Source organism: Oncorhynchus keta, unplaced genomic scaffold (genome assembly GCF_023373465.1).
Source record: "Oncorhynchus keta strain PuntledgeMale-10-30-2019 unplaced genomic scaffold, Oket_V2 Un_scaffold_14703_pilon_pilon, whole genome shotgun sequence".
Lineage (NCBI taxonomy): Eukaryota > Metazoa > Chordata > Actinopteri > Salmoniformes > Salmonidae > Oncorhynchus > Oncorhynchus keta.
The window spans coordinates 21578-27889 of record NW_026290792.1 but is presented as its reverse complement, the minus strand read 5'-3'; the positions used below and the strand labels follow the sequence as shown (position 1 = coordinate 27889).

General features: G+C 46.5%; 1 long non-coding RNA gene across 3 annotated transcripts; it reads left to right on the top strand.

Annotated features, from left to right (window-relative positions):
* Positions 1 to 5020: 5020 nt before the first annotated feature.
* LOC127927507 (uncharacterized) lies at positions 5021 to 5607 on the top strand. Of its 3 annotated transcripts, none has more exons than XR_008127822.1 (3): positions 5021 to 5133; positions 5335 to 5451; positions 5491 to 5580. It is a non-coding gene; the product is annotated as an uncharacterized LOC127927507 (long non-coding RNA). The 3 variants fall into 3 exon arrangements; XR_008127821.1 differs by having other exon boundaries at positions 5022 to 5133; positions 5530 to 5607; XR_008127820.1 differs by having other exon boundaries at positions 5022 to 5133; positions 5296 to 5451.
* The last annotated feature ends 705 nt before the right edge of the window (positions 5608 to 6312 follow it).

The window sequence follows — 6312 nt, the reverse complement described above, 5'->3', positions numbered from 1 at the left end:
CCAGCAACCAAACAACCAACCACCCAGCAACCAAACAACCAACCACCCAGCAACCAAACAACAGCAACCAAACAACCACCCACCCAACAACCAAACAACCAACCACCCAGCAACCAAACAACCAACCACCCAGCAACCACCCAGCAACCAAACAACCAACCACCAAGCAACCAAACAACCAACCAACCACCCAGCAACCAAACAACCAACCAACCACCCAGCAACCAAACAACCAACCACCCAGCAACCAAACAACCAACCACCCAGCAACCAAACAACCAACCACCCAGCAACCAACCACCCAGCAACCAAACAACCAACCACCCACCAACCAACCACCCAGCAACCAAACAACCACCCACCAACCAACCACCCAGCAACCAAACAACCACCCACCAACCAACCACCCAGCAACCAAACAACCAACCACCCACCCAGCAACCAACCACCCAGCAACCAAACAACCACCCACCAACCAACCACCCAGCAACCAAACAACCACCCACCCACCAACCAACCACCCAGCAACCAAACAACCACCCACCCACCAACCAACCACCCAGCAACCAAACAACCACCCACCCACCAACCAACCACCCAGCAACCAAACAACCAACCAACCACCCAGCAACCAAACAACCAACCACCCAGAAACCAAACATCAAACCAACCAACCCAGCAACCAAACAACCACCCAGCAACCAACCACCCACCCATTTCCAAACAACCAAATTGACAACCGTAGTTGGACAGGCAGAACTACAGAACAACCAGAACCTTCATTACTGCACTAATCTCCTGTCATTTTCAATGGGGTGATTCAAACTTCCTGTAGAGGTTCAGCCATAGTGAACTATAGCCCAGACCGTTAGTAGGTCAGAATGTTATAGTGTTCCAACCACTCATCTCCATTATTACACCCAGCAGTGAGGTTGTCACCTTCTATATGTGTGAGGGGTCAACTGTCCACCTGGTGTGGCAACCAACACCAACCAGCAACCATCATCTGAAAGATTGAGACACACACACAAACAACCAACCACACAACCACACACACACACACACACACACCACACACACAAACACACACCACACACACACACCACACACACACACACACACACACACACACACACACACACAACCACACACAGCACACACAAACACACACTCACACACACACACACAAACACACACGCACACACACACTGACCTATATGAGATGACACACTGTTTTCATACATGAGACCAAACACCCAGCAACCAAACAACCAACCGTCCTGGGATCCCCAACCAACCAAGCATCCCAAACAGAGACAGGCGTGAGGAACACCCACACAGGGTTGAGACCAAACAACCAACCCTTCAGTCCCCGTGGAGCAACAGGGACAGCAGGTGACCAAGCAGGCCTGGGGACACTCAGTCTGGGGCAAACTTAGCTCAGATTGGCAACCATGTAACGTTTGGCTTTGGCAGGTAGCGCTACGATTCAGCCCTGGGTGGGTGTCTGGACACTCCCTGGTGGTCCCCAGCTTTGCTACAGTTTATAGCTGAGTACAAATGGCTTGAGTAATCAGACTGTTTTAGATGCAGACAAATATCAGCACAGAAGGGGGGAGGGGGGACTGTTTTGATGTGAACACACCTCTGAGAGAGGGGATCCCACCCAGTTTGGTGTGACACAACTGAGCCTGATGGAGGGGCCTGAACCAAACTGTTTTGACCGTGACACCTCTGAGAGAGGGGATCCTGTTTGGTGTGACACAACTGAGCCTGATGGAGGGGCCTGAAGGGGGGACTGTTTTGATGTGACACCTCTGAGAGAAACATCCTGTTTGGTGTGACACAACTGAGCCTGATGGAGGGGCCTGTGTGTATTAACACTGTGGATGTTGTGACCATTCTTGTGATTACCTTCCTTTGTTAAGGAAACATGGATGGTATATATATATTTAACACTGTGGATGCTGTGACCCATTCTTGTGATTACCTTCCTTTGTTAAGGAAACATGGATGGTATATATCTATTTTATTTTATCTTGCTAGATGAAATGCCAACTTTTTTTTAAGGCAACGGTACTGAATGAACAGATTAGTGTTAGGATTGATGTGGGATCTTAATTTGATCACTTTTTTGTTTTTGTCCAACCAACCACCCAGCAACAAACTGAGAACTTTCCTGTGCTGCAGGAAATGCAGAAGAGCTTTGTAACCAGCACATCAAAGCACTGAAAACTCCCACAAACACACAGTTATATACAGATGAGCTTTGTAACAACCATCAAAGCACTGAAAACTCCCACTAACACACAGTTATATACAGATGAGCTTTGTAACTTACATCAAAGCACTGAAAACTCCCACTAACACACAGTTATATACAGATGAGCTTTGTAACTTACATCAAAGCACTGAAAACTCCCAGCAACACAACAGTTATATGCAGATGAGCCACCCATAACTTACATCAAAGCACTGAAAACTCCCACTAACACACAGTTATAACAGATGAGCTTTGTAACTTACATCAAAGCACTGCAAAACTCCCACTAACACACAGTTATATGCAGATGAGCTTTGTAACTTACATCAAAGCACTGAAAACTCCCACCCAACACACAGTTATATACAGATGAGCTTTGTAACTTACATCAAAGCACTGAAAACTCCCACTAACACACAGTTATATACAGATGAGCTTTGTAACTTACATCAAAGCACTGAAAACTCCCACTAACACACAGTTATATGCAGATGAGCTTTATAACTTACATCAAAGCACTGAAAACTCCCCACTAACACACAGTTATATACAGATGAGCTTTGTAACCAACATCAAAGCACTGAAAACTCCCACTAACACACAGTTATATACAGATGAGCTTTATAACTTACATCAAAGCACTGAAAAACTCCCACTAACACACAGTTATATACAGATGAGCTTTGTAACCACCCACATCAAAGCACTGAAAACTCCCACCACCCAACAACAGTTATATGCAGATGAAACTTTGTAATTTACATCAAAGCACTGAAAACTCCCACTAACACACAGTTATACACACAGTTTCACATTTTTCATCTGGCTTACTTTCAACCAACCAGCAAAAAACCTATCCACCGATCAAACCAACCACAACCTTACAAACGAAATGTTAAAATCCTGTTGCTGCAGGATCATTTTTGCTACAACTATACTGGTTAAATTAAGGGTGTGTGCTTAGATGTATCCTCCAGACAAAAGGGAATAGTTGATATGTTGTCCCAAAAATGATGTGAGTTACATTTTCTTCAAAGAAAAGTCCTAATAATGGGGGGGTCGTCTGTCCAGGTAGTCTAGTGGTTAGAGTGTTGGACTAGTAACCAGCAGGTAGTCTAGTGGTTAGAGTGTTGGACTAGTAACCAGCAGGTAGCCTAGTGGTTAGAGTGTTGGACTAGTAACCAGCAGGTAGTCTAGTGGTTAGACACACACACTAGTAACCAGCAGTTAGTGACTAGTGTTTTCAGAGTGTCTGGAATCCCCTCTCCAGCATCCCAACCAGAGACAGGTAGTCTAGTGGTTGAGAGACCTCCCTTCAGTTGGACTAGGGAACCAGCAGGCCTGGCCTCAGTGGGGCAAACTTAGAGTGTTGGCTAGTAACCAGCAGGTAGCCTAGTGGTTAGAGTGTTGGACTAGTAACCCCAGCAGGTAGTTTATAGCTAGTGGTTAGAGTGTTGGACTAGTAACCAGCAGTTAGTCTAGTGGTTAGAGTGTTGGACTAGTAAACAGCAGGTAGCCTAGTGGGGGGACTGTTGGACTAGTAACACAGCAGGTAGCCTAGTGGTTAGAGCGTTGGAGGGGCTAGTAACCAGCAGGTAGCCTAGTGGTTAGAGTGTTGGACTAGTAACCAGCAGGTAGTCTAGTGGTTATTTTATCTTGGACTAGATAAATGCCAGCAGGTAGAATGAACAGTGGTTAGAGTGTTGGGATCTTAAATCAGTTTTTGTTTGCTGAGCCTAGTGGTTAGAGCGTTGGACTTAACCAGCAGGTAGCCTAGTGGTTACAGAGCGTTTGTAACTTAGTAAACAGACAGGTAGCCTAACACACAGTTATTAGAGCGTTGGACTAGTAACCAGCTCCCAGGTAGCCTTATATACAGTGGTTAGAGCGTTGGCACTGAAAACTCCCACTAACCACAGGTAGCCTAGATGGTTTGAACTGTTGGACTAGTAACCACAGGTAGCCTAGTGGTTAGAGCATTGAAAACTACTAACCAGTTATAGGTAGTTTCACATTTTTCAGTGGTTACTTTGGCCACTAATAACCAGCAGGTAGCCTTAGAAATGGTTAGAATTGGACTGTAACTGCAGGATCCTTTGGTTAGACTGTACTGGTTAAATTACCAGCAGGTAGTCTAGTGGTTAGATGTTGGACTCCAGACAAAAGGGAGCCTAGTGGATATGTTGTCCCAAAAAATGATGTGAGTTACATTTTTAGAAAGAAAAGTTGGACTAATAACCAGCAGGTAGTCTAGTGGTTAGAGTGTTGAACTAGTAACCAGCAGGTAGTCTAGTGGTTAGAGTGTTGGACTAGTAACCAGCAGGTAGCCTAGTGGTTAGAGTGTTGGACTAGTAACCAGCAGGTAGTCTAGTGGTTAGAGTGTTGGACTAGTAACCAGCAGTTAGTCTAGTGGTTAGAGTGTTGGACTAGTAACCAGCAGGTAGCCTAGTGGTTAGAGCGTTGGACTAGTAAACAGCAGGTAGCCTAGTGGTTAGAGTGTTGGACTAGTAAACAGCATGTAGACTAGTGGTTAGAGCGTTGGACTAGTAACCAGCAGGTAGTTAGTGGTTAGAGCGTTGGACTAGTAAACAGCAGGTAGCCTAGTGGTTAGAGCGTTGGACTAGTAACCAGCAGGTAGCCTAGTGGTTAGAGCGTTGGACTAGTAAACAGCAGGTAGCCTAGTGGTTAGAGTGTTGGACTAGTAACCAGCAGGTAGCCTAGTGGTTAGAGAGCATTGGACTAGTAACCAGAAGGTAGCCTAGTGGTTAGAGCGTTGGACTAGTAACCAGCAGGTAGCCTAGTGGTTAGAGCGTTGGACTAGTAACCAGCAGGTAGCCTAGTGGTTAGAGCGTTGGACTAGTAACCAGCAGGTAGTCTAGTGGTTAGAGCGTTGGACTAGTAACCAGCAGGTAGCCTAGTGGTTAGAGCGTTGGGCTAGTACTAGTAAACAGCAGGTAGCCTAGTGGTTAGAGCGTTGGACTAGTAACCAGCAGGTAGCCTAGTGGTTAGAGTGTTGGACTAGTAAACAGCAGGTAGCCTAGTGGTTAGAGCGTTGGACTAGTAAACAGCAGGTAGCCTAGTGGTTAGAGCGTTGGACTAGTAAACAGCAGGTAGCCTAGTGGTTAGAGCGTTGGACTAGTAACCAGCAGGTAGCCTAGTGGTTAGAGCGTTGGACTAGTAACCAGCAGGTAGTCTAGTGGTTAGAGCGTTGGACTAGTAACCAGCAGGTAGCCTAGTGGTTAGAGCGTTGGACTAGTAAACAGCAGGTAGCCTAGTGGTTAGAGCGTTGGACTAGTAAACAGCAGGTAGCCTAGTGGTTAGAGCGTTGGACTAGTAACCAGCTGGTAGTCTAGTGGTTAGAGTGTTGGACTAGTAACCAGCAGGTAGACTAGTGGTTAGAGTGTTGGACTAGTAAACAGCAGGTAGACTAGTGGTTAGAATGTTGGACTAGTAAACAGCAGGTAGCCTAGTGGTTAGAGCGTTGGACTAGTAACCAGCAGGTAGACTAGTGGATAGAATGTTGGACTAGTAAACAGCAGGTAGACTAGTGGTTAGAGCGTTGGACTAGTAACCAGCAGGTAGACTAGTGGTTAGAGCGTTGGACTAGTAACCAGCAGGTAGACTAGTGGTTAGAATGTTGGACTAGTAAACAGCAGGTAGACTAGTGGTTAGAATGTTGGACTAGTAAACAGCAGGTAGCCTAGTGGTTAGAGCGTTGGACTAGTAACCAGCAGGTAGCCTAGTGGTTAGAGAGTTGGGCCAGTAACCAGCAGGTAGCCTAGTGGTTAGAGAGTTGGGCCAGTAACCAGCAGGTAGCCTAGTGGTTAGAGAGTTGGGCCAGTAACCAGCAGGTAGCCTAGTGGTTAGAGCGTTGGGCCAGTACCGTATCCCGAGCTGGCCCAGGGGCAGAGCTAACGTTCTGCCCCTGAACAAGGCAGTTCTGCCCCTGAACAAGGCAGTTCTTCCCCTGAACAAGGCAGTTCTTCCCCTGAACAAGGCAGTTCAGCCCCTGAACAAGGCAGTTCTGCCCCTGAACAAGGCAGTTCAGC